This window comes from Rhineura floridana, chromosome 5 (assembly GCF_030035675.1).
Source record: "Rhineura floridana isolate rRhiFlo1 chromosome 5, rRhiFlo1.hap2, whole genome shotgun sequence".
Taxonomy (NCBI): domain Eukaryota; kingdom Metazoa; phylum Chordata; class Lepidosauria; order Squamata; family Rhineuridae; genus Rhineura; species Rhineura floridana.
In genome coordinates this window covers 167,594,560-167,621,517 of record NC_084484.1, presented here as the reverse complement: position 1 = coordinate 167,621,517, position 26,958 = coordinate 167,594,560, and the positions used below count along the sequence as shown (strand labels likewise).

Below are 26,958 nucleotides of genomic sequence, written 5' to 3'. Positions count from 1 at the left end.
GTTCCTCTTTACTGCCTCTTGTGGGAGTGAATTCCATGGTTTAACTATGCGCGCTCAGTCTCTTACCCCTTTATTTATGGAGCGATAGGAAGGCATTCTACAATGGCTTCCCAGACCCATTGCCAGCAGCAGGCATAGCTAAATGTCTAAAGAGTCCATCCACTCACACGGGATCCAACATCAGCCTCTGTCAAGAGGGGAGTTGAGATAACTCTTCACACATTGAACAACACAGGAGGGAGTTTGTGTGGTTGCAAAGGCTAGCCACACACCCCACTGCTGATATATGCAGTGCCCACGCCCCTTGCCATCTGTGCATATGGTCAGCCTATGAAGGGGCCCTATTCAGCACTCGTTAGGCCTCATCTAGAGTACTGCATCCAGTTCTGAACACTGCACTTTAAGAAGGATGCAGACAAACTGGAACGGGTTCAGAGGAGGGCAACAAGGATGATCAGGGGACTGGAAACAAAGTCCTGTGAGGAGAGACTGAAAGAACTGGGCATGTTTAGCCTGGAGAAGAGAAGACTGTGGGGAGATATGCTAGCACTCTTCAAGTACTTGAAAGGTTGCCACACAGAGGAGGGCCAAGATCTCAATCGTCCCAGAATGCAGGACACGGAATAATAGGCTCAAGTTACATGAAACCGGATTTCAGCTGAACATCAGGAAAAACTTCCTGCCTGTTAGAGGGGTACAACAATGGAACCAATTACCTAGGGAGGTGATGGGCTCTCCAACACTGGCGGCATTCAAGAGGCAGCTGCACAGCCACCTGTCGGATGTGCTTTAAGTTGGATTCCTTCATTGAACAGGGGTTTGGACTCAATGGCCTTATAGGGCCCTTCTAACTCTACTAGTCTATGATCCTGTGAACGGAGGGTAAAAAGCGTCAGCCACCTCATATTTTGGTCCATGTATGAACATTTCTTAGGAGCACTATAGGAACAGCTCTGCTCCTGTGATAAACAACTGCAGTGATATTCTTTCTTGGAAAATAGATCGCATAGCAAACTAATCCACAATTGATTTAGTAGTATGTCGAGCAATTCCAAGACCTTGACTTAGGCTTTGATGTTATGCTGTATTTTCTCGATGTTTGATCGGCATTGAGCTCCATTAGGCTCTCTCCTCAGACCATTTTGTCATAGCGTGAAAAATGTATTTTCTATGTTACACTTGTCCACTGCTGCCTATTATTTGATAGGTCCCATACAAAAGGGTTGACTGCTTCAAAAGTTTGTTCCACCTACTGGTTTTTAAGTGAAGGGATTTTGTTTTCTGCCGAGAAATTGATTTATGTTGTCCAGTGCAGCATGAGAAAAAGGAAGAGGGATATCACTGATGTAGAGGCAGAAAGAAAAATGCACCATTTTCTTATTTTGATTAACTGCACTTTGAAAAGAAAGACTGGAGGGGAGAGGGAGCAGTTTTCTAAGGGTGGTGAGGATTGGAATGTGGCCTGGGACTAGGGCTGTATGGATCTGTCCGTTTCAGTTTCCCTCAATTTCTCAGTTTTCCGACTTTGTTTAGATCACCTATTTTTTTGCATCAGTTTGCAATTTGTTTTGGGAAAAGTCTGTACAGAAAATTGTATGCATTCTCACATGCTCATCTCCTAATAGTTGCATTTGTCTAAGCAGTTTTGCCAAATGTGTGCATTTTTGCAATTCCCCCCAAATAATGCATTTTTTGTACATTATAGTGAAATATCTTCACTAATATTTTCATGTTTGTGCACACCTTTCCTTTATGTATGCATCCTTTTTTGTACATGTTTGTTTTATATGAGAACTGCATAGCAAAAGTAAGAGCACACTTTGAAGGATAGCCACTTTAGTTTTGTAAGTGTGAATTAAATCAATTCGCACTGAAATGCAAATGGAACAAATTTCTCCCCCATCCCTAGATGAGACTGAGGCCTGTTCAGTTGACTCTGTAAATTCTTCCAGGTATGCAGTGACATGCAAATAGGTATGGGAGAGTTTCCATTGTATCTTCAAGCTAAATTGCTTTTCTTTTTTTTTTTCAATAATTTTTATTCAAATTTTCATAAAACATACAAGACGAAATCATAAAACATTCAAAGACAAAAAACAAAATCAAAAATAGTTAAACAAAAAAATAAAAATAAAAATAAAAATAAAAATAAAAATAAAAAATAAAGAGTAAAATATTGACTTCCCATTTGTCAAAGATCAGATCAGTTATAAGTCTATAATATATAACAATCCTGTCTCTTAAGTCATATTATAAAATCACTTTCCTCCAATAGTTATCTTACTTAATCATCAAATCTCATAAACATTACTTTATTCTTTCCACAAAAAGTCAAAGAGAGGTTTCAATTCTTTAAGAAATATATCTATCAATTTTTTTTTCCAGATAAGCATATCGATTAATCCATCTCATTACTAATTATGATAATCTTATTGTCATAACCATAGTCAAAATAAACATTTCAATTAATCCATCACATCAGAATCTGTTAGGTTCAGTAATTTCAGTAGCCATTGTTCTATTATCCCTATTAGTTCCATTTTCCATCTTCCATCTTCAGTAGTCTTGTTAAGTCCAGTAATTTCAGTATCCAATCTTCCATTATCAGTATTCCATAATAATCTTGCTGTCAAAGCCATAGTCATATAGTAAGAGTCTGATGGGAATTACCTCTATCCCAAATATTTTCTTGCCATCCATTCTGAATAGGTTGCTGAAATACTGCTGTAAAATCATATCTCTGTTCTTTTTTTCAAAATACACTGGGTCATCTCTTGAAAGTTTTTCCATTGTCACATGGCTGCAGTTAATTCCATAGATTTTCTCTGTATTGGGCTCCATCACGTCATTCCAGTCCAGAAGATTATCCATGCCATTGATAACTTTATCTCTAGAATCTTCATTAATTTCTTCAGAGATAACATTGAGTTCCAAACAATAGATTTTATTTCTAAAGTCCATAGACTCCAAATCTTTTTCCTGTTCCACGTTTGTTCCAATCTCCGGGGTCTCCTCTCTCACAGGGACCCCTGTTCCAGTCTCCAGGGTCTCCTCTCTCACAGGGACCCCTGTTCCAGTCTCCAGGGTCTCCTCTCTCACAAGGACCCCTATGTCTTTAATCTCCTGTGTCTCCAAACAATAGATTTTATTTCTAAAGTCCATAGACTCCAAATCTTTTTCCTGTTCCACGTTTGTTCCAATCTCCGGGGTCTCCTCTCTCACAGGGACCCCTTCCAGGGTCACCTCTCTCACAGGGACCCCTATATCTTTAATCTCCTGCGTCATTTTACTCAATTCAATTTTCAACTCCTTACAACCCTGTCGCAGGTTTTGTTTCGTTATCTCAATCTCATCCATTATTTTCTGAAACATAGTTATTTCCAGATTCTCAGCCACTTTCTTAATTGCCATTTTAAAAGAAAAATATAGGAAAACCACTTCTTATTTCAGCAACAATTGGGTTAATACTCCAAACTTGGTGACATCACAGTATAAACAGAGCAGACAGCCTTATCTCTCCATAGTTAAGTAAACAAAATGCAGTTCCCAGGATCGAAACAATTAATGGCAGTCGTCAGAAAACAGATTCGTCAAAATAAAATAGACCAAAAAGAGAGTAGTCTCAGACAATATAATATTCTTCAAAATAAAAATCTGGAATAGAAATCCCTCTTCTGTGTATATCTTTAGAATGCAAATCCAGGACAGCTTTTTGCAACAAAAACAGAGATAAGCTATTAATTAGTGCGTAGCAGAGAGAAGTTATGGCTCCCCAGTGAGATGTCAAAAACCGATCAATCTGGCAAATCTCTTTTAAACAGCAACAATTTAAGTCAAGTAAAAGAAAAATATAGAAAGAAGGGTGCTTGCCTGTTAGTGCGTTCTCTCTTAGAAGATAAGATGAACGTTCGCTTTACCAGATAGAGCTTGCTGTTGAAAATCCGTCCCACCTTCGTCGGCTGGACCTCGTCCCATAAATTAATGAGATCTGGTCGTCCCAACAAAAATAGGCTTTGAGGTTAATCTCTTCGTTTCTCCCTACCCGGGAGAAGTTTAATCAGTCAAAAAAAAAGAAAAAACTGACTGATATATCTGAATAAGCTTCTTTTGAGGCAGGAGCCCGTCTCAAAAGCAGGCACAGGCTAAGTCACCCTTCCCGGAAGTCCCAAGCTAAATTGCTTTTCAACCGAGTGGCTACTTTTGAGGGGAAAAACAATGTGTGCCTTAACATTCAAGCCCCTGTGCTGTGACACCATATATATAACAGTAAACAGTGCATACATTTAGGGTGCAATCCAAACTCAAGATCCAGTGGGATGAGTGATTTAAATCTGGTGAGTCTCTGAGTCAGCTAGGCGATTCCTAGCTCAGCTAGGCTCAGCTGGAATAACTTGCTCATCCTGATACAGCTGGAAATGCACCGGCTTAACCAAAGCTTGGCAAAGTTACTCTTTTAAACTACAACTCCCATCAGCCCCAGCCAGCATGGCCACTGGATTGGGCTGATGGGAGTTGTAGTTCAAAAATGTAACTTTGCCAAGCTCTGAGCTTAACTTGCTCATTCTGGCTCTGCCGAGGCTCAAAATGGTCATCCCAGGAGAGTGGCAGGGTGGGATTGAGTGAGGGGGATTTAAGATGGATATTAACTCTGTTTAGCTGAGTCAGGTGACCTGGCAACCTGGCGGCACTTACACTGGCAAAAAGGGTGGTATAAGCCAAACTCTATTCTACAGACTCATTTCCCTCTGCCAGGCTTGGGCTGGCTCAGCCAGCAGTAGCTTCGCTCCTGAACAGGGTTTGGATTGTGCCTGCTTTACGTCGGCTTAACCTAAACTGGCATAAATTACACTGGATTTCCCTAGTGAGGGTTGTTCCCTTACTTCCCTTTTTGTTATTTAATTGGTCCACTAAAGTAAAGCAAGCAACATTTTGTCCACGTCAGGCTGCATTGCAATATTTGTTAATATGAGGCAATTCAACCCGAAGGTTCCTTCCAGAGTAGTCCTTGAATAGATGGCAGACTCTAGTTGTGTTCTTTCTGTGATATATATGAGATGCTCTGTAGCACGTCTGCATATCAAATGATATTATGTTCTATGGAAAGCACCCAATTTCTCCTTGCAACAAAGAGCGACAGCATTGATCGATTGATTACACCACCCACTGCCCCAATTACTCATGGTGGTTTACATAAACAATAAAATTCAAAGTACAATTCACAATAAAAATGAACAAAGGAAAAGCACAAAGCCTAGCAAAAGTATAAATCAAAAATCAGGATCGAGTACAGCCGCTGAAACAATTTGCACCAGCATAAAATAAAGCAAGGGGGAACCTTGATGTAAACGCTGAATCACCCAATAGATTGTAAGTAAAAAACCTGGGAGAACAGGGTGCCTAAAGGGTATAGGCACTAGGCAAGAGAGGTGGGGGAACCTTCAACCAGTAAAATTCAGAACTTTTTTTTTTCTATCTCAATAGATTTCTCTACCAGTCTTCTCCCAGAAAGGTAACAGAGCAGCTTATGCAAGAGAAGACAAGGGTCACAACCATACCATGCACATTTAAAGCACATTTCTGCCCCCGAAGAATCCTGGGAACTGTAGTTTATTAAGGGTGGTGGGGATTGTAGCTCTGTCATGGGTCAACTACAGTTCCCAGGATTCTTTGGGGGAAGCCATGTGCTTTAAATGTGCTTGAAAAGTATGCTGTGGATATAAAAATATTTAAAAATGCACTAATCATCAAAAAAAATCCTTGCGGTTTAAGAATGACCATATAGCCAACATTCTATCAAACTTTAAAATGCAAGGAAATTGGCAGCTATAATGAATGCACCAGGGGAGCAGGAGACCTGACCTCCGCTCTGAGATATTGTACTGCCCTACAAATTTGTCAAAATGCAAACATTTTGGGTTGGTTTTTCACAGTCCAATCCACTTCCTATGTAGCTTGGAAGAATTTGGTAACATGTGCCTCTGAGCATATGGTGAGTGGTGGCAATACCTGCCATCTCCAAAGATGGAGAATTACATTTTTTGTATGTTTGTTGGTCTTCTTACTTTGCTTTTTTCCTGTGTTACTACTGTATCTACAGAGAATCTAAGAACATAAGAACATAATGGATGTACTTGGATGAAACGGATTACTTGGATCCATACCAATCAGGTTTCAGGACTGGTCACGGAACTGAAACAGCCTTGGTCGCTCTGGTAGATGATATGAGGAGGGCATTAGATAGGGGAGAATTCACCTTTCTTGTCCTCCTCGATCTCTCAGCAGCTTTTGATACTGTCGACCACAGTATCCTTTTACAGCGCCTGGAGGGATTGGGAATTGGAGGCACTGTATTACGGTGGTTCCGTTCCTTTCTCTCCGATAGGTACCAACAGGTAGCATTGGGGGAGGAGGTTTCAGACCCTTGCCCTCTCAATTGTGGTGTGCCACAGGGCTCTATCCTCTCTCCCATGCTATTTAACATTTATATGAAGCCGCTGGGGACAATCATTAGGAGATTTGGGCTGCAGTGTCACCAATATGCGGATGACACTCAGCTCTATCTCTCGTTTAAATCTTCACCAGAGTTGGCTGTGGAGACCTTGTCCAAGTGCCTGGAATCCGTGAGTGGATGGATGGGAAGGAACAAGCTGCAGTTGAACCCCGATAAGACCGAGGTGCTACTCGTGGGGGACAAGAGAAGGTTGGGAGATGTTGACCTGAAGTTCAATGGGGTGAGTCTACCCCTGAAGGACCAGGTCCGCAGCCTTGGGGTTGTGCTTGATTCCAGGCTGTCCATGGAGGCTCAGATTTTGGCAGTGAGCCGGGCAGCCTGGTATCAACTACACCTCATATGAAGGCTGCAACCCTACCTTCCTGTTCATCAGCTCCCACTGGTAGTACACGCCCTGGTCACCTCTCGATTGGATTACTGTAATGCGCTCTACGTGGGATTACCCTTGAAAACGGTCCGGAAACTACAACTTATACAAAACGCGGCGGCTCGACTACTTACCAACAGTCGCCACCGGGATCACATCACACCAGTGTTGTTCGATCTACACTGGCTTCCAGTTGTCTTCCGGGCCCAATTCAAGGTGTTGGTATTAACCTTTAAATCCCTATACGGTCTCGGCCCAGTTTATCTAAAGGAACGCCTTCAACGCCACCAATTATGCCACCCGACAAGATCGGCCACACAGGGCCTTCTCTCAATCCCGCCGACAAAAACAGCTAGATTGGCGGGAACTAGAGAGAGGGCATTCTCAGTGGCGGCCCCCACCTTCTGGAACTCCCTCCCACAAGATCTAAGGCACGCCTCTTCCCTAAATGTATTTCGTAAAGCCTTAAAGACCTGGCTCTTTCAACAGGCCTTTGGGATTTCCGGGGAGGGTTAACTTATGACTGAAATGCCTCTTACCCTGCACTAATATTGTTGTTGCTGCTGTATTGTTTATATATTATATTAATGTATTTTATCACATTGTGTTTTAACTGTTTACATGTATGTCGCCTAGAGTGGCCATCGGCCAGATAGGCGACACATAAATTAAATTTTATTATTATTATTATTATTATTATTATTATAAGAAGAGCCTGCTGGATCAGTACAGTGGCCCATCTAATCCAGCATCCTGTTCTCACAGTGGCCAACCAGGTGCTTGGGGGAAGCCCACAAGCAGGACCCGAGTGCAAGAACACTCTCCCCTCCTGAGGCTTCCGGCAACTGGTTTTCAGAAGCATGCTGCCTCTGACTAGGGTGGCAGAGCACAGCCATCATGGCTAGTAGCCATTGATAGCCCTGTCCTCCATGAATTGGTCTAATCTTCTTTTAAAGCCATCCAAGCTGGTGGCCATTACTGCATCTTGTGGGAGCAAATTCCATAGTTTAACTATGTGCTGAGTAAAGAAGTACTTCCTTTTGTCTGTCCTGAATCTTCCAACATTCAGCTTCTTTGAATGTCCACGAGTTCTAGTATTATGAGAGAGGGAGAAGAACTTTTCTCTATCCATAATAAAAATAAATTTGATACAGATTTCTAGGATGAATAATGAGAGAAATATAATTTCCTAGGTTAGGTATTGAAAATAAAAGGTATTGAAAATAAAACAGCCGATATCATAATGCCATTGTATAAATCTATGGTGCGGCCACATTTGGAATACTGTGTACAGTTCTGGTCGCCTCATCTCAAAAAGGATATTATAGAGTTGGAAAAGGTTCAGAAGAGGGCAACCAGAATGATCAAGGAGATGGAGCGACTCCCTTATGAGGAAAGGTTGCAGCATTTGGGACTTTTTAGTTTAGAGAAAAGGCGGGTCAGAGGAGACATGATAGAAGTGTATAAAATTATGCATGGCATTGAGAAAGTGGATAGAGAGGACTTCCGGGAAGGGTGACTTAGCCTGTGCCTGCTTTTGAGACGGGCTCCTGCCTCAAAAGAAGCTTATTCAGATATATCAGTCAGATTTTTTCTTTTTTTGACTGATTAAACTTCTCCCGGGTAGGGAGAAACGAAGAGATTAACCTCAAAGCCTATTTTTGTTGGGACGACCAGATCTCATTAATTTATGGGACGAGGTCCAGCCGACGAAGGTGGGACGGATTTTTAACAACAAGCTCTATCTGGAAAAGCGAACGTTCATCTTATCTTCTAAGAGAGAACGCACTAACAGGCAAGCACCCTTCTTTCTATATTTTTCTTTTACTTGACTTAAATTGTTGCTGTTTAAAAGAGATTTGCCAGATTGATCGGTTTTTGACATCTCACTGGGGAGCCATAACTTCTCTCTGCTACTCACTAATTAATAGCTTATCTCTGTTTTTGTTGCAAAAAGCTGTCCTGGATTTGCATTCTAAAGATATACACAGAAGAGGGATTTCTATTCCAGATTTTTATTTTGAAGAATATTATATTGTCTGAGACTACTCTCTTTTTGGTTTATTTTATTTTGACGAATCTGTTTTCTGACGACCGCCATTAATTGTTTCGATCCTGGGAACTGCATTTTGTTTACTTTAGCATGGAGAGATAAGGCTGTCTGCTCTGTTTATACTGTGATGTCACCAAGTTTGGAGTATTAACCCAATTGTTGCTGAAATAAGAAGTGGTTTTCCTATATTTTTCTTTTAAAATGGCAATTAAGAAAGTGGCTGAGAATCTGGAAATAACTATGTTTCAGAAAATAATGGATGAGATTGAGATAACGAAACAAAACCTGCGACAGGGTTGTAAGGAGCTGAAAATTGAATTGAGTAAAATGAAGCAGGAGATTAAAGATATAGGGGTCCCTGTGAGAGAGGTGACCCTGGAAGGGGTCCCTGTGAGAGAGGAGACCCCGGAGATTGGAACAAACGTGGAACAGGAAAAAGATTTGGAGTCTATGGACTTTAGAAACAAAATTTATTGTTTGGAGACACAGGAGATTAAAGACATAGGGGTCCTTGTGAGAGAGGAGACCCTGGAGACTGGAACAGGGGTCCCTGTGAGAGAGGAGACCCTGGAGACTGGAACAGGGGTCCCTGTGAGAGAGGAGATCCCGGAGATTGGAACAAACGTGGAACAGGAACAAGATTTGGAGTCTATGGACTTTAGAAATAAAATCTATTGTTTGGAACTCAATGTTATCTCTGAAGAAATTAATGAAGATTCTAGAGATAAAGTTATCAATGGCATGGATAATCTTCTGGACTGGAATGATGTGATGGAGCCCAATATAGAGAAAATCTATGGAATTAACTGCAGCCATGTGACAATGGAAAAACTTTCAAGAGATGACCCAGTGTATTTTGAAAAAAAGAACAGAGATATGATTTTACAGCAGTATTTCAGCAACCTATTCAGAATGGATGGCAAGAAAATATTTGGGATAGAGGTAATTCCCATCAGACTCTTACTATATGACTATGGCTTTGACAGCAAGATTATTATGGAATACTGATAATGGAAGATTGGATACTGAAATTACTGGACTTAACAAGACTACTGAAGATGGAAGATGGAAAATGGAACTAATAGGGATAATAGAACAATGGCTACTGAAATTATTGAACCTAACAGATTCTGATGTGATGGATTAATTGAAATGTTTATTTTGACTATGGTTATGACAACAAGATTATCATAATTAGTAATGAGATGGATTAATCGATATGCTTATCTGGAAAAAAAAATTGATAGATATATTTCTTAAAGAATTGAAACCTCTCTTTGACTTTTTGTGGAAAGAATAAAGTAATGTTTATGAGATTTGATGATTAAGTAAGATAACTACTGGAGGAAAGTGATTTTATAATATGACTTAAGAGACAGGATTGTTATATATTATAGACTTATAACTGATTTGATCTTTGACAAATGGGAAGTCAATATTTTACTCTTTATTTTTTATTTTTGTTTTTTTTTTCTTTTTTTCTTTTTGTTTAACTATTTTTGATTTTGTTTTTTGTCTTTGAATGTTTTATGATTTTGTCTTGTATGTTTTATGAAAATCTGAATAAAAATTATTGAAAAAAAAAAAGAGAAAGTGGATAGAGAAAAATTCTTCTCCCTCTCTCATAATACTAGAACTCGTGGACATTCAAAGAAGCTGAATGTTGGAAGATTCAGGACAGACAAAAGGAAGTACTTCTTTACTTAGCACATAGTTAAACTATGGAATTTGCTCCCACCAGATGCAGTAACGGCCACCAGCTTGGATGGCTTTAAAAGAAGATTAGACAAATTCATGGAGGACAGGGCTATCAATGGCTACTAGCCATGATGGCTGTGCTCTGCCACCCTAGTCAGAGGCAGCATGCTTCTGAAAACCAGTTGCCGGAAGCCTCAGGAGGGGAGAGTGTTCTTGCACTCGGGTCCTGCTTGCAGGCTTCCCCCAGGCACCTGGTTGGCCACTGTGAGAACAGGATGCTGGACTAGATGGGCCACTGGCCTGATCCAGCAGGCTCTTCTTATGTTCTTATGTTCATTTAAGGAAGGGTGGGCATGGACACTTAAAAACATAGAGCACCCCTAGAATTTTGCTAGAACATATTTCACCTCTCACTGTTTTATCTTGTGAAAACTGAGACAATCCTCATGTCCATTGAAGACTATTCTGCAGAACAGTTGGTGCCATTATTCCACAATTGTTTTTGGAGTTCTTTTAGTGGAAATTTTGCAAAGTGTTGCTGTACTTCACATATTCACAGAAACAGAAGTAAAAGAGAATGATTTACTATAGGAAACTTCACTAAAATTGCAAAGTAAATCAAACATAAAGTGACTATCTGAACTACATCAACTGTATTAATATTGTTGCTCCGTTCCTGCTAAAACAAGATCAGCACAGCACATGTCTTGTTTCTGTTATTTGGGCTGATTGCAGGTGTTGCCACCGCTCACCATATGCTCAGAGGTGCATGTTACTAAAGTCTTGCAGGATACACAGGAAGTGGATTGGACTGTGAAAGACCAACCCAAATTGTGTTTGCATTTTGACGAATTTGTAGGGCAGTACAATATCTCAGAGAGAAGGTCAGGTCTCCTGCTCACTATAGCTGCCCAATTTCCCTGCTTTTTAAAGTTTGATAGAAATATCTGTATGTATATATAGGTATGTTCTTAAACCACAAGTTGGTTTTTTTTGCCTGTTAGTGAATTTCTCTGCCTTTTAATCCGGGAGGTAAGAAATGGGATCCTGTGCTGAGAATTGATTGATTATATGCATGCTTATTGAATTCAATGGAATTTACTCCCTTGCAGTCATGCTTAGCATAGGTGAAACCGACCACAGGGGGAGGGGAGGAGGAGGAAGGGGAGGGATATGTGAGGAGAAGGGAGGAGGAAGAGCAGAAGGAAGGGGGAGGATGGGAGCAGGCAGGAGGGGGAGGGGAGAAGGAGGCCAGGTTTGATCATTTGCATTGCAGAGTTCAGTGGGATTTACTCCTGTGCAATCATGCTTAGCATAGGTGAAAGCGACCACAGGGCAGGAGTAGAAGAGGGAGGGTGGAGGGAGGGCTGGAGTGGGCAGGGGAGGAGGAAGAAGGAAGAGGGGAGGGGAGGAAGAAGGGAGGAGGAAGGGAGAGGACAGGAGAGAGGAAGGAGCAGAGGGGAGGGGAAGGAGAAAGGGGAAGGAGAGGAGGCGGGAAGGCAGGCCTGATCATTTGCATGCTTCTTGAGTTCAACGGGATTTATTCCTGTGCAATCATGCTTAGGATAGGTAAAACTGAGCATGGAGGAGGAGAAGGAGGAAGGGAGAGGAGAGGGAAGGGAAGGGAGGGGAGAGGAGAGGGGCAAGAGAGAGGAGAGGGGATTGGAAGGGGAGGGGAGGGGCAGGGGCAGGAGGGGCAAAGGAAGGGGCAGGGAAGGGGCAAGAGAGAGGAGATAGGGACGAGGGGAGGCTTCATCATGTGCATGCTTTTTGAGTTCAGTGGGATTTACTCCTGTGCAATCATGCTTAGGGTAGGTGAAACTGACCTGGGGGAGGGGTAGTGTGGTGACCCAGGTGGGAAGGGGAGGCTTCGAGGCACCAGACCCTGACATTGAGGGCTGGGAGGATGAGCAGGGGGAGGGGACAAGCAGCAGGGAAAGATCTCAGAGCGTGGAAATCCCAGTCACTGACACCTCAATTCCCCCCACTTCTGGCTCCCCCCACTGAAGTGTAACCAATACTGTCAGAGACTGCCCCTTTGGAGGCTGTTCTGTTAGATACACCTCCAGATCTGGCACCCACAGCTGAGGCACTGCCTGCTTCACCTGATATTTCCCAGTTGAGCGCCCCGCTGGTTCCCATGGTTGAGCAAGCTGACTGCCCACAGCTCTCAGAGGAAGAGGCTGAGAGGCAGCCCCCTTTGCCTCATGCATGCCAGCGGCAGGAGAGAGAGACTCAACAGTTGTTAAGGAGGAGCCAATGGCTTTGCATGAAAACCCAGACTTCTTAAGGGGGTGCAGGGGAGGGGTTTCCTTGCTGAGTCAACATCGTAGTGCTTGAAGACATGCATAGTCAGAGTTAGTCAGGAAAAAAGCTGTTAGAAAGCCCAGTTAGGTTAATGAGGCGCACTGCTTCTGATATCACTGTAACTTTAATAAAAAGAGAGAAAATCACAGCAGTGTCTGAGACTGGATCTCTTGAGTTAGGGCAGGGCAGGTAGGGGAGGAAGGGAGAGGTAGGGAGGAAGGTGGAAGGGAGAGAACGTGGGAGGGGAGGAGATTGGGTGGGTGGGCACTGGGCAGAGGGAAATCCCCTTTCCTTTGCAAAAGGAAAACATTGTGAACAGTCTCATTGTTTTTCAGGGTTTCCCACACCTTTTTATTCTACAGCAGGAACATGTAATCTCCCACCCAAATTTAAACCAAAGCTGTCCCTGGCCACATCCACACCAGACCTTTATTCCACTTTAGACAGTCATGGCTTCTCCCAAAGAATCCTGGGAACTGTCCTTTCTGAAGGGTGCTGAGAGTTGCTAGGAGAGGCCCTATTCCCCCCACAGAACTACAATCCTCAGAAGAGGGGCTGACTGTTAAACCACTCTGGCCACTGGAGCTCTGTCAGGGGAATAGAAGTCTCCTAACAACTCTCAGCACTCTTCACAAACTACACTTCCCAGGATTCTCTGGGAGAAGGCACGACTGTCTAAAATGAAATAAAGATCTGGCATGGGTTTGGCCCCCTGATTAGCCAAGCCATACAGCTGTGAGTCTGGCTTTTAGAACACTGACAGTTGGTTTTTACTGAGCATGCTTGTGCTTATCATTGACTCCAATGTTAAATTTCTTAAATTAATTAAAAGTCAGCCAGGCATTTTTTTAACTTTTGAACTGCAGACGATGGAGGTCAAAGTATGGGGCAAGGTCAGTAATAGGATTACAGGTACTCTGTGAACATGGCTGATTTTTAATTAATTTCAACGAATTATGAGACTAGTGACAGAAAAAGTCCAACAGGGGTCTGGATTTCCCCCCCTCTTGTTTTATACTTTGAACTCTCAATTGTCTCTGAGTGTCTTGTGTATCACCACGAAAACCTTTGATGGTTGTTAGTAAGCATTTCTGAGTTCATGGCTATATGTTTTGTAAGGTTTTGTTTTTAAATGTCCTTATGGGAAGCAGCAGGATGGCATGGGGGTATTTTCAATTTAACACTGCGGAATGCAAAAAATCCATGCTGGCTATAGTATACAGCCACTCTTGTGGCTGTATAAGTAAGAACATTAAACATAATACTAATAACATAATTAGCAGCATCATAATTTAAAAATGACTTAATCAAAAATGACATAACCCATCAACCTCTAAAAGCCTGGCAAAAAAGATGAACTTTTTGCAGACATTTAAATGAATATAACATTTGGGCAAAAAAACAAAAAACAGCTTTATGTTCTATATAAATGTATTTGGGTCCTGAGTTAATTTCTATTGATGTTACCTTTGTAGATTTCTATGGATATGAGGCTTTTTTCGTTAAACTCTTATTTTCTGATCTCCTGATGACTAGATACAGATATATGAATCTGAATCTGGATTTGTTTCATTTTGTTTCAGAAGACAGAAAGAAATGTTTAAAATACACATTTTTGCACTTTTCAATGAGGAACGTACTAGCCTAAGTTATATTCCCCGTAATTTGCCAAGTTTTATCTCAAAGTAACTATTTACACCAGATATTACAAACTCCCAGAGTAATCTTTATTAAGGATACAGAGATATAGGGGTTTTTTTCCTGCCAAGGAGGCTTGAATAGCACTGCATTAATGTTGTTTAGAATTTCGGCTGGAGGCAGTAAGGAACACATCAACTTTTTAATGAAAACCGAAAGTGTCCACGGCAGTGTGAAAATTTTTAGCATTGTTGAATCTCCCCATATTGCTTTTTAACAGCTCGAAGGGAGAGAATACTGGGGGACAGGGGGAAGAGAACGCCTTTTGATTGTATTAAATGATTCTCGGTTAATTTACAAAGAAATTAGAAGCAAGGGAAGTTTTACAAAAGCAATAGGGTGATATCAGTTGCCCAAGTCACACAATATCAGGCCTACAAAATAGAAGGGATCTGGAGAATTTCAACAAACAGGAGTGGAGACTGCTGACGTTCACTTATTAGTCCCATGTCCACAATGGTGTAGTAGTCCACGGTCTCAGGGTGTCTTAGACCCCTTACTTTTTTGGGGGTAGGGTCCCAGCAGGGTCTCTGTGCCTCCAGCATCCTATGAGCCAATCAGCATGAAAAGGGAGTATGTTAGCCACAGAGAAGAGTCTTCTTGCATGCTTCCTTGTCCTTTCCTGCAGATTGGAGCAAATCAGAGTGAAAGGAGGTGAGTCAGCCACTGAGAAGATTATTTTTAGTAGCTAACACTCCCCTCTTTCATGCTTATTGGCTCCTAGGGATGTCTGTTGTGGGAGAAGGCATTAGCAAAGATCTCATTCTCAACCAGCAGCAAAAAAAGAGGGAGGGGTGTGGCTATGACTAACTTGAAGGGACCCTGCACTTCTGAATTTGCCACTGCACTATTGCATGTCCAGAACAGCAAGCAATCCGGTGAATACGATCGGCATTCACTGTTGTTGCTTTCAGTCCTCAAATCACTGGTAATTGATTATGGTTCCCCACCCCCACTTTTGTATTGTGCTTCCTTTGCATTGAAATGACTGGGATGGAATAACCTAATGACCATATAACTTACATAATTTATGTATTTAATTTATGTAGATTGTGTAAGTTACATAATTTCTCCACAGTAGACAGTGAGGTGACTAACACCGGGTTTTGCCGAAAGATGAATTGCAGCGGAACAGAAATATTGCTGCATGTGTTATGAAGGGACCTTGAGCTTCCTCATGAGCATAGCTCACTAGAAATCCAAGTTCCCCAAAAGACAGCAGCAGGATCTTTTGCTGGACTTACCCGCACGTCACCCCCAGAGCATGTATAATTTTACCCTTAACCCAATGACACACACTGAAAGTAAAATAAAGAGTGGTTTTATTAAGAGAAGAAACAAGGAAAAATATTGCAGTTTACAATTGCAGTTAACAATGAGTAGCTTTCTAACTATGATTCATTCATTCAGTAACACTGGATAGACTAAAGCAAAGAGACTAATCCTATGAACACTTTCACATTAAGTTCACCCACACAGAAAGAAAAAGGAAAGAAAAAGGCCCAGAAGTTTTGTATACCTTTCCTGGAGAGTTGCTGCAAGCCTAAGACTGAGAGAGACCTTTCGTATCTAGCCCAATGAGCAAAAGCTCTGCCCTTTGTAACCAGCGCCAGATTTGAAATTTCTCACCCAAATCCATAGCTCTGAAATTGTCCAAAGATGCTAGCGTGCGTTGATAAGAAAAGCAGCAGTTGAAGCCCTCCAGAAGAGGAACTGCCCTCCCCTTCTCACTCCTCATGTTTTATACCTTTTCCTAACTAAACTGACCCCAAAGTAAACCCAATGTAAATGTCTCCAGGAGGATGTGGACGTGATAAATAAGAACAATGAAAGAATTTAGGATAATCCTGTCAGGGAATGTGTTGTTTTTTCCAGAAACCATTCACTGAGGGATTCCCAGATAACGACTGCAATCCTGTCTCCTCCAAAGGCTTAGATTATCATAAACATTTCCTTTGTTTGAAAGAACGCCTATTCTTACTGGGTGACAAATCCCAAATTTCCACAGGAGTCAGGAAGTCTACACCTTCAGGGTTGCAAGGTATGTACTCAGAGGTCACAGAGGGACTGTCTCCCAGGAATCCTTGCTGTTGCCGGCTTTCCAAGCTCTGGTTCACTGAGATGAATCAAAGATTAAAAATTCCCAATATTTGATTCCTCATAACACATGTGGTGAATCCGGGGTAGAATGGAAAACAATGCCTTCTTACAACCCTACAAAATAGTCACCTATTTGCAAGGCATGAGCTAACCATTTCTTTGAATATTTGCTTCTGCAATCTCAAAATAATATGGAGGAGAAAGCAGTGCATTATATGCTCTTGACTCCAGGTGCCATGTGTTGTCAATGTGACCCTCTTGTATCGCTCATAGTCATAATGTGCCAGTGCTAGGCTAGGGCCTGAGGCAGAGCCATTTTATATAGGCACCGCCAGCACTACATTGGAAGCACTATCATGGCACTTTAAACAGTCATGGGTCCTCCCAAAGAATCCTGAGAATTGTAATTTATTACGGGCAGTTAAGAATGGTTTAAAGGTGTTAGGAGATCCCTTCACAGAGCTGCAGTTGCCAGAGTGGTTTAACAATGAATCCCTCTTCCCAGGAAATTGTAGCTACAGTTTCCAGGATCCTTTGGGGGGAGTCATGACTGTTTAAAGTGGTATGGTATTGCTTTCAATGTATAGTGCAGATGGGGCCAGAGGGCACAATCCTAATCCTAGATCTGCTGGGATGAGTGAGATAGGATCTGGTAGATCTCTGGCTGAACTGGCTAGGTCCTGGCTTGGCTGCGCTACACTGGTGTAACTTGCTCATCCTGGCTCAGCTGATATTGGTGTAACATAAGCAGAGCTTGGAAAAGTTACTTTTTTGAACTACAACTCCCATCAGCCCAATCCAGTGGCCATGCTGGCTGGGGCTGATGGGAGTTGTAGTTTAAAAAAATAACTTTTCCAAGTTCTGAACTTAAGCCAGTGTAAGTCTAAATAGTCCTCAAGTATTCTGGGGGAGTGGCAGGGGTGGGGCAGAGAGGGTGGCTTAACTGAATCCTAACTCTTTTCAGGTCATGTGACCTGGGAACCCAGCAGAAGCTATACCCAGAAAAAAGGATGATGTAAGTCAATCTCTGTTTTAAAGGCGTTTTTCCTCTGCCGGGCTTGGGCTGGCTCAGCCAACAGTAATCTCACTCCTGAATGGGATTTGGATCTGGCATACTTTACACCAGCTTCACTGACTCAGGATTGCTCCTGAGGTGGGAGGTAGTCTATCTTTCCCACTTTCTGTGGGGGTGCATTTACCTCCACCCCCCATTCAAAGAAGACTCAGGTGGTTCCTTCCCAAGGGGAGGGGGGGAGGCCATGGGGACCTGCAGACCAATCTGGAGAAGGGGGCAAGGGACAAGATTTAAAAGCTAGCTCTGCCTCCAACTCTCCCTCTTTGCTCTTTTGCTGCGCCCACCCTTTCAGCATGAGCTTGTCTAGTCGCCATTTAGGGGCTGAGTAGGAATTTGGGAAGGGGGATCCACAGTTTGATCCCCCTTGTTTTGCCTACTCCATACCACGGAGTTTAATTTGATTGGCTATAGGGAGGGATGTGGTTGCTTGGCATGTAGTCTGGGCACGTGAAGAGGTTGGGGTAAAGGTTAGGTATAGTGAGGCATTCTGGGTTTAGGGGCACCCTCTAGGAATCTCCCAGTGCTTGATGCCTTGGCAGACCTGTGGAGGTGCATCTTGTGGCCTGGCTTGCACGTGTGAGTGGATGCTGATACACCAAACAAGGAGGGAGGTTCTCCTCCTCCTTGCCTAGGGAGCTACAGCCTATGGCTGGTCATGTGCCCAGGGGGCTGGGAGGGGGAAGACTTTCCCACCAGACTTAGTCAAAACTTCACCTGCCTGGATGGGTTGCATTTGGTTAATTTGGCCTGCATGTTCCCCAAATTTCTTATATTTAAATAAATATAACATTATTCCATTGTCTACGTCCTGAGTCTTCTTTTTGGGTGTGGGTGGGCAATCACACATTTGAATTCTACCACATGGAAGTAAAAAAAAGCACAACTTCATGGTACATGGGGAAAAAAGCCTGTTACAAATAAGATTCATCTAATCTCTTCTCCCTGATGATATACTGTTCGTTGTGTGCTGGTATTTTCTCTTCATATGCAAGGGTGGTGGGGATGCAGGTGCAGTTCCTGAAACCTGAAACAGTGTAACGTGTGAGGGCTGTGGAACCTGTGGCTCTCCAGATGTTGTTGGATTCCAACTTCCAGTAACCTTAGCCCACAAGGCCAATGATAAGGGATGATGGGAAGTTCTGGAGGATCACAGGTCCCCCATGCTTGCAATACAAACATACACATACCTTTACCACTTGATTCTGGTGGTTATATACACGTACACACACACACACACAAAATTATGAAATGATTTCAGCTTCAGGTTGAGTTGAGAGCTTTTAGAAATGTTATCTGCACACCTCCCACACAGGTAAAAACCAGAAGATTTAGGAGCATTACCTTGTATCCTCTCAGACATTAAAACAACTGCAGCCAGCAATGATCTTTATTGAATCCACAAGTTTTGGCACACGTGCTTCCTTATCTCCTTGAAGTTGTGTCATAATCTCATAAATTAAGCACAGGCATCAGGTGTGCTTCCATAAAGTTTCCTTCGTAGAAGACAGAAATTGCACAAAAGTCTGTCTCTCTTTTTTGGCTGTTGTTAAAAGAAATTATTTCTCTTATTAAATTCTCTATTATACTACTGTGATATTCTGGTTCATAGTTCATGGTGTTTATCCTCGGAACTTTAGTTCAGGTTTCAGTCTTTGAGGAATGACAACAATTTGAGTTCATTACATGGACTATTCTCTTTGTGTAGGAGGTTTTTACATCTTTTGATGGCCCTGTGGTATGAAAAGGCACAGTCACTATGTAAAGGCCTTCTCAAACATAACTTTGGACTTAAATTTTCTACAAGGGTCCAGGAAAATATCCAAAGGCCATGGAAGAAAGAACAGACATGGGGAGTGAGTGTTGATTAGGGACGAAAGAAAGTAAACTTTTCCACTCAAACCCTGTATTCATCACATGCAGGTCTGTTTCCATTCCACTCAGGGCCACTGGCAGGCATGACTGGGCCCCTAGGCACCAACTTGACCCTGGCCTGCGGCACCGTAGCCCAACACCCCCTCCTGATACACGTGGCGCGTGGCTAATAAGCCTGCCCGCATGCCCATCTACCTCCCGTGTTGTGTGAATGATGTGTGCTTAGCGTGCATGCCTGCCATCAACCAAGATGGGGTGTGTGTGTCAGCCCCTTAGGGAAGTCCCCACTGCCATCTTGGATGAACGTAGGCATGCATGCACAGTGCACATGGTGTCACCTGACGGGAGAAGTAGATGAGGTGTGCGTGCAGGCTTATTGAAGCCCGCCCTGCCTGTAGTGTGTGTGCCAGGGAGCTCCCTCTCTGCGATCTGCTGCAGCCACTCTTCTTCCTAAGGAGGGGTCCCTCTGGGATGCAGGGGCCCTCAGCCTAGGCCCAACCTAGCCACCTGTTGGCGCTTGGCCCGATTCCGCTTCAGTTCATCTTCTGCCAAAAAACTATTATATTCATCCTGTGCCCACTCTGGTGAAATTACATAACTTACATAATTTATATAATTAATTATGTAAATTAAGTTGTCTTTACATTACTCCATCCCATTCATTTCAGGAATGGGAAATACAATGCAATTACATATTGTTTGTAGACTGAAAGCAACAACATCCATGAATGCTGATAGAACTCACTGGCTCAATTCCTGTTCTACACATGGGTCGAATAAGGCAACTGGCAATTTCTGCTCCCTGTTTTCTGTTTTCATCAAAATCCTCTGATGTCCCTAGTGGTGATGCACTCCAAATCACACAAAGAGAGTAAGAAATCAATCCATGTTTCTTCATTCCCGGACAGGAGACTGTTGAGTTAAAACAAACAAACAAAAGCTAGTTTGATTGAGGGAACTAACAAGGAAGATCTGAACCAGACATGGACTGGCAATCAGAACTGATCTTTATAAACAAAGGTGCAAGGATATCCAGGATACACCTTGTATCCAACTATTATTTCTTTTCTGGCTTGCAGTGGAGGCTGGCCTGTTAGGACAAGTGGCACACTGCCTCATCAACCTTGGGATGATTTCATGGCAGATAAGGCTATAAAAGGCTATTGGCCATGACAATCACCGTCAGAAGCAGTATATGCCTCCAAATTATAGTTGCTAGAAACCACAGGAGAGGAGAGTGTTGCTCTTGCACTCAAGTTCTGCTTGAGGCTTCTTATTGGAGGCATATGATTGGCTACTGTGTCAACGTGATCTGGACTAGATGGGCTGCTGTCCTGATCCAGCAAGACTCTTATGTTCTTATGTTAACCTCATTCTTCCCTCAGGCAGCCCCCCCCCGCCTGCCTTCTTACTTGAAGCCAGTCCAGGGGGTGACACTGGCTGTCAGCTTACTCTTCCTAAGGGAGCAATCCAAACCTAAGATCCACTGGGATGAGCGAGTTAGGATCTGGTGGATCTCCAGCTATGCTTGTGCAAGTCTCCAACCATCGCTTTGCTAGAGATATGCTGGCGTAAGTACCTCAGCCCAGCTCAGCCAAGTCCAGCGTAAATTTAAAAAAAAAAAAGAGAGAGGGGGTATTCTGGGGGCATTTCAGGAGAAGGACCAAGTTGGCAGGGGGCTTGCGCCAGTTCCTATCTCTGTTCAGCTCAGTCACATGACCTGGCAACTAGACAGAACTTATATTGGTAAAAAGGATGGCGTAAGCCAGACTCTGTTTTAGAGGCTTGTTTCTCCTCGGCCAGGCTTAGGCTGGCTCAGCCAGCTTGATCTGGCGTACTTTACTGCAGTTTAACTTAAGCTGGTATAGATTACACCGGCTTCCCATAGTTAGGATTGCTCCCTTAGGCTCAGTGTTATCATTATTTAACACAGTAGGGAGGAGGATGGGGGCAGACCTAGAATCAGTTGGCTCTGCCTGTCATTGGCTCTGACTCCACCTACTGTTGGCCTCCCTGCCTTCTGCCCCACCAGTCTCAAAGGCCACAGGCCACAATGACTGCCTTGCAAAACAAAAATCACACTTCAGACTCATTTCAGTGCTGATTAGATTGTTGTTGTTATGTGCCTTCAAGTCGAGTATGACTTATGGTGACCCTATGAATCAGTGACCTTCAAGAGCATCTGCCATGGACCACCCTGTTCAGATCTTGTAAGTTCAGGTCTGTGGCTTCCTTTATGGAATCAATCCATCTCTTGTTTGGCCTTCCTCTTTCTCTACTCCCTTCTGTTTTTCCCAGCATTATTGTCTTTTCTAGTGAATCATGTCTTCTTCTTATGTGTCCAAAGTATGATTAGATGCCTGCGCACTATTTCCAAAATGCATTTTGGACACAAAGAACACAATCTGCTCTTGTGAAGGTATAGCAGTTGTGGGGAGGGGTCAGTTCAAGGTTCAATGGGGCTCTGTTTTGCTTCCTTCCTGCTAGATGAACCATAGCTCTGTGGCCGAGCAGGTCCCAGGGTCAATCCCTGTTAAAAAAGAAGACCAAATAACAGACGATGGGAAAGACCACAGAAGAACCTCTGCTAACCAGTCAGGGAAACCCAAGATCTGCACCAAACCAAGCTCTTTCATTCCAGTGGATCTGGATTGTGCTATTAGTGTACAAACAAGCACATGCAGAGACGTCTGATCCATCAGGTACCCTGGTCTCAAGTCATGAAGAGTTTTAAAGTTTGAGACCAGGAACGGAATGAAAGACAGTAATGACTGATAAATGCTAGAGGCCAGGCCTTCGGAACATAGGAAACTACCTTATACTAGATTATCTGTCTAGCCCAGTGTTGTCTGCACTGGCCTTCTCAAACTAGTACCCTCCAGTTGTTTTGGACCACAGCTTCCATCAACCACACCCAGCATGGGGTTGATGGGAGTTGTAGTCCAAACCATCAGGAAGGCACCAGCCTGGGGAAATCTGTTAGTTAGATGATGTCAGTTAGGGGTTGTCACATTATGTGCTACAGCTATCTGGGCCTTTTTAAACAGGATATTCCAGGGATTGCACCTGTCACCTTCTGCATGCAAACTTCAGCATGGCTGGGTTATGTTTTGGGGAGGAGGTCAGGCCACGGCCTTGGGAAGCTGGATATGAATCTAGACCTGGAAAGTGGGCTTTCCAGCTTAGCATCCTTAAGATCAGTATGTGGGTTCACCATCACCATGATCTACCCTAAAATTATTTGCTAGCCTTGTAAAAAAGCAGGAAGAGGATTTTATACCACCTAAAAATTGATTTTTTTCTCTCTGAGGGAGCATCACTTCAGCTGTTAGGTAAAGCTACTCAGTAGTGGAGTGGTAAATTCAGAAGTGCAGGATCTCTTGATGTCACAGCAATGCCCTCTTCTAAGATTATAAAATAATCTGGCCAGGTTTGAATATTGCTTTCTGCTTCTCCATCACAGTCACTATTTAATGTTCTTTCTCATTGTTGGAGATACGGCTTGAATTACTGAATTCAGCACCAAAACATTTATCTCCTGCTGCTACTAAACTCCTTGATGATGTAGATGGGATGTTATCATCAGGATTCACTATCTCTTCTTCTGCAATTACAGAATTCACACAATGTGTCTTGGCTTTTTGAAGCAGAAACTAGTAAAGGCTTGCTTGCAGTTGATGCTCATTGGGACGCTTCTTGGTGGCTAACACACTCCCCTTTCATGCTGAGTGGCTCATAGGATGCTGGAGACATAGGGAACCTGCTGGGACCTGATTCCCCAAAAAGCAAGGGGTGTAAGCCCACCTGAGACCCTGGATGACTACACCCATGAAGCTACCTACTTTGTTTTCTAATGACTTTTTTTTAACCCAGCACACAACCTAAAATGAATAACTAGTTTTGTTAATATAAGAACTGCCTAGGTTTTTTTATTCCTGTTTTCTATCTTCCAAAGAACCCATGTGTCTCCTAAGGATGGAGACAGTCCTGAGTAATCACTGGATTTTATATTCCTAAACATAGGAGGCCAATTACTGCATGTCCCTTCTTCCCAGGAGCCACTGGGGCAGCTGGAAACTTGCACAGCACCTGCAAGACTCTCATCTCTCATTTTCCATCTTGAGACTGTAACCAGATGCAAACTCAGATGCCTTCATGGTTAGTCACTTTCTTTCCTCCTTCCTTCCTTTGCTTTGATTACCATCTAGGCTGATGAAGAGTTCTGGAGATCTTGAAAGTTTGCCCCTTATTTATTTATAAAAATATTTTTATACTGATATATCATACAATATTAGGGTGGTTTACAGTATTAAAAAAGAAAACACCATAAAAAATAAAAATACAGATAATCCATCAAGATTATTGGCTAATCAAAATAAAAATTAAACAGCTGCAAAGGCCTATAGGTATAAAAAGGTCTTGAAGTCCAAAGTGAGGATGCCTGCCGAATCTCTGCTGAAAGAGTGTTCCTCAGCATGGGACCAGCGACACTAAAAGCTCAACTGCTACTTGAGGCCAGTTGGGTCTCTGTAACAAAGGGGACAACTAGCAGCAGTCCTTTGGATGATCTGTGACTGAGCTGGGATATAAGGGCTCAGGTGGTCCTTAAGAGAGCTTGGAGCCAATATGTTCAGGGCTTTGGGGGAATTTTGGTTATTGCCCTAATATGCATTTTGGAATCTTCCCTTGGAATTACTTTAGATGTTGTAGCCCAAGGAATAATACCTTCCTTTGGTTTAAATTTTGGTTTTAGGTCAACTCTATGGTCCAATGAAAAGGTTCAGTTGAAAATTCTGCTGATTTATTATTGTTGTTGATAGAGATGATGGCTCACTTTGCAGTTGGAGATGGAATTCATCCATGACCTTGCAGAAGACTGACGTATGTTGTATGTATGAAAAAAAATTGCCTGTTCTCAATAAGGTGAATCAGGAAGTCCAGCTTTCTTTTAATTCGGGTTTACATTTTATCTCGGCCTAGCTGGTAATGTGAATCGGCATATGGCGCACTTTGCAAAGGTGATTTCCAACAGCTTTCAAATGTAATTGATGTAAGAAAACTTCATCGACGGGATCATACCCAGGTATTTTTGACAGCTCTATCCATCATGTAAAGGTTGGAAGGTAGGAAACAGCATTAGGGAAGAATGAGAACCTCGAAATAAAACAATCATCTCTTCACAACTTTGTTAGAGGAAATTGGGCAAAAGCCAAGATTGGAAATTGGAGAGATGGAAATTAATGTGAGGGAACGATAGAGGCTGTAAATCAAATACATTTACAAACCATCCAGCTTGTCAAGGATGACAAATGAATTATGATTGACAAAGGAAAGGTATTAATTTGGCAAGATCAAGATTTCGGAAGGGGAGAAAAGGAAATTTTTGGAGATAATAGAAGTGGATCGGTTCACCGAAAGCAAAACCACCATGTGAGCTCAAGAAGTAATAAAAAATAGCTCTGTGCAGAGTAATGGTGTACGTGGTGTGTGAGGGTGTGTGTGTGTGGAATGCACCCACCACCTCCCAACCTGCCCTTCATGCACTCAAAGTCCCATTTGCACAAAGGTCTTTGCACATCTACCCTAATTGCACATACATTTCTTAAGCTGAACAATCCCCACCTTGCAAAAAGGGGAGGAGGTAGTATTCAACACTAGTCCTACTCAGAGTAGACCCACCGATGTTAATGGACATGGCTAACTTAGGTTCATTGATTTCAATAGGTTTACTCTGAGTAGGACTTAGTTGAATGCAACCCAAGGTATGGATCATGCCAAGGAAGCCTACACACATTTGAGTGTACACACATTAGGTATAGGCCCTTGCGCAAACGACCTTGAATGCATGGAGGGAATGGGGGGTGCATGGGAGGACTCAGTGGACATAATCTCAACCCCCCCTCCTCTGAGCATTTATTTCTACACTGCATGAATGTCTGAACAGATCTAATGATGAAAATGGAACTGCAACCAGATGAGAAGCAGCTCTTTCTATGCATTCCCTCATTCTGTTCCTCTATCAAGCGGAGCTAACTCTGAAAACCCGCCTTTCTAAGGAAAGAAGAGAGAATTAGTGGGAATTTTGTAGAAAAGTGTTTTGCGAAATATAACCTATCCATCTTTTCCTTGCCACTTCATTTTAAAATATTCTGAAGTACACTTTTGCAATAAAAAGAATGCCTTTTTCTTCTTCTTTCAAAAAGTGCATATCATCACCATCAGCATCATCAGTTTTAAGCTGCAATATTATAATTTACTTGGGAGTAAGCCCCATTGAACACTCCCTTCTGAGTACAAGTGTATAGGACTGCACTGTAAATAGCACTTTTCTATGTGCTCAAATCAAAGCACTTTGCATAATTCATTTTGCATAAAATCTGTATGATGTCAATATTATCTCAATTTCACAGGTGACAGGCAGTGATAGCGGCCATGCAAGTGCTGTCTCAGATTGAAATGCTAAATATTATGCAACATCTTGCAGTGAAGAATTTTACATCCTACAAGAGACTCAAGCACAATTGTAAGATCCCTGCAAGGAATAAAATGCTTTCAAAGACGCGATAGAGAAACCTGGTGCAAAGACTGAAGAGACAACCTCAGACTTAACACAGCATATTTTAATTTTGTTGTTGTCTTAACTGAAGATTGGGGCTCAGCCTCTAAATCAGCTGCAAAATTACTGGGAAATGTTGGTACTGTAGCATCTACTGGTTGAACAAAATGTAACATCTGAATTCTTTGAATGGGCACCAAATTTCAATTAAAAACTTCCAGAAACTTCCAGCTTGTGGATCTAATAAAGGTCATCACTAGTTGTGGTTATTGAGAGGAGACAAGATGATGCACCTAAGAAGGCAGAAGTAAAAGCAGCTTCAATTCTCAGTTCTAATCTTTTCCTGAATGATATAGTCGACATTCAGAAATATTCACAGTAAGTTTGCTGAAATGTTTTTTTTTATAAAGCAGTACAATATGATATGCTTAAAAAATTACTACATGAGACTCATCCCAAGGACAATCCGTGAATTTATAGCAGAGAACTGTAAACGCACAGAGAGCAAGTAACTCAAGAAAACACACATCATATATTTAAAGCACTATTATACCTGTTTAAATGACCATGGCTTCCCTCAAAGAATCCTGGGAGCAGTAGCTTGATAAGGGTCCTGAGAGTTGTTAGGAGAGCTGCAATTGCCAGAGTGGTTTAACAGTCAATCCCTCTTCCCAGGAAACTCAGGGAATTGTAGCTGGGGGGATAGGGGTCTTCTAACAAC

General features: G+C 42.5%; 1 long non-coding RNA gene across 2 annotated transcripts in view; it reads left to right on the top strand.

Moving 5' to 3' along the window:
- LOC133386003 (uncharacterized) overlaps nucleotides 1-26,453 on the top strand; it is a 59,226-nt gene extending 32,773 nt beyond the window's left edge. The window contains exons 1-6 of one of the 2 annotated variants that reach the window (XR_009763052.1): nucleotides 16,516-16,675; nucleotides 17,699-17,749; nucleotides 23,705-23,839; nucleotides 24,435-24,562; nucleotides 24,662-24,764; nucleotides 26,092-26,453. This is a non-coding gene — a long non-coding RNA (uncharacterized LOC133386003). Of the gene's footprint in view, nucleotides 1-16,515; nucleotides 16,676-17,698; nucleotides 17,750-23,704; nucleotides 23,840-24,434; nucleotides 24,563-24,661; nucleotides 24,765-26,091 lie in introns of those variants that run through there. The other variant, XR_009763051.1, reaches the window with a different exon arrangement.
- The last annotated feature ends 505 nt before the right edge of the window (nucleotides 26,454-26,958 follow it).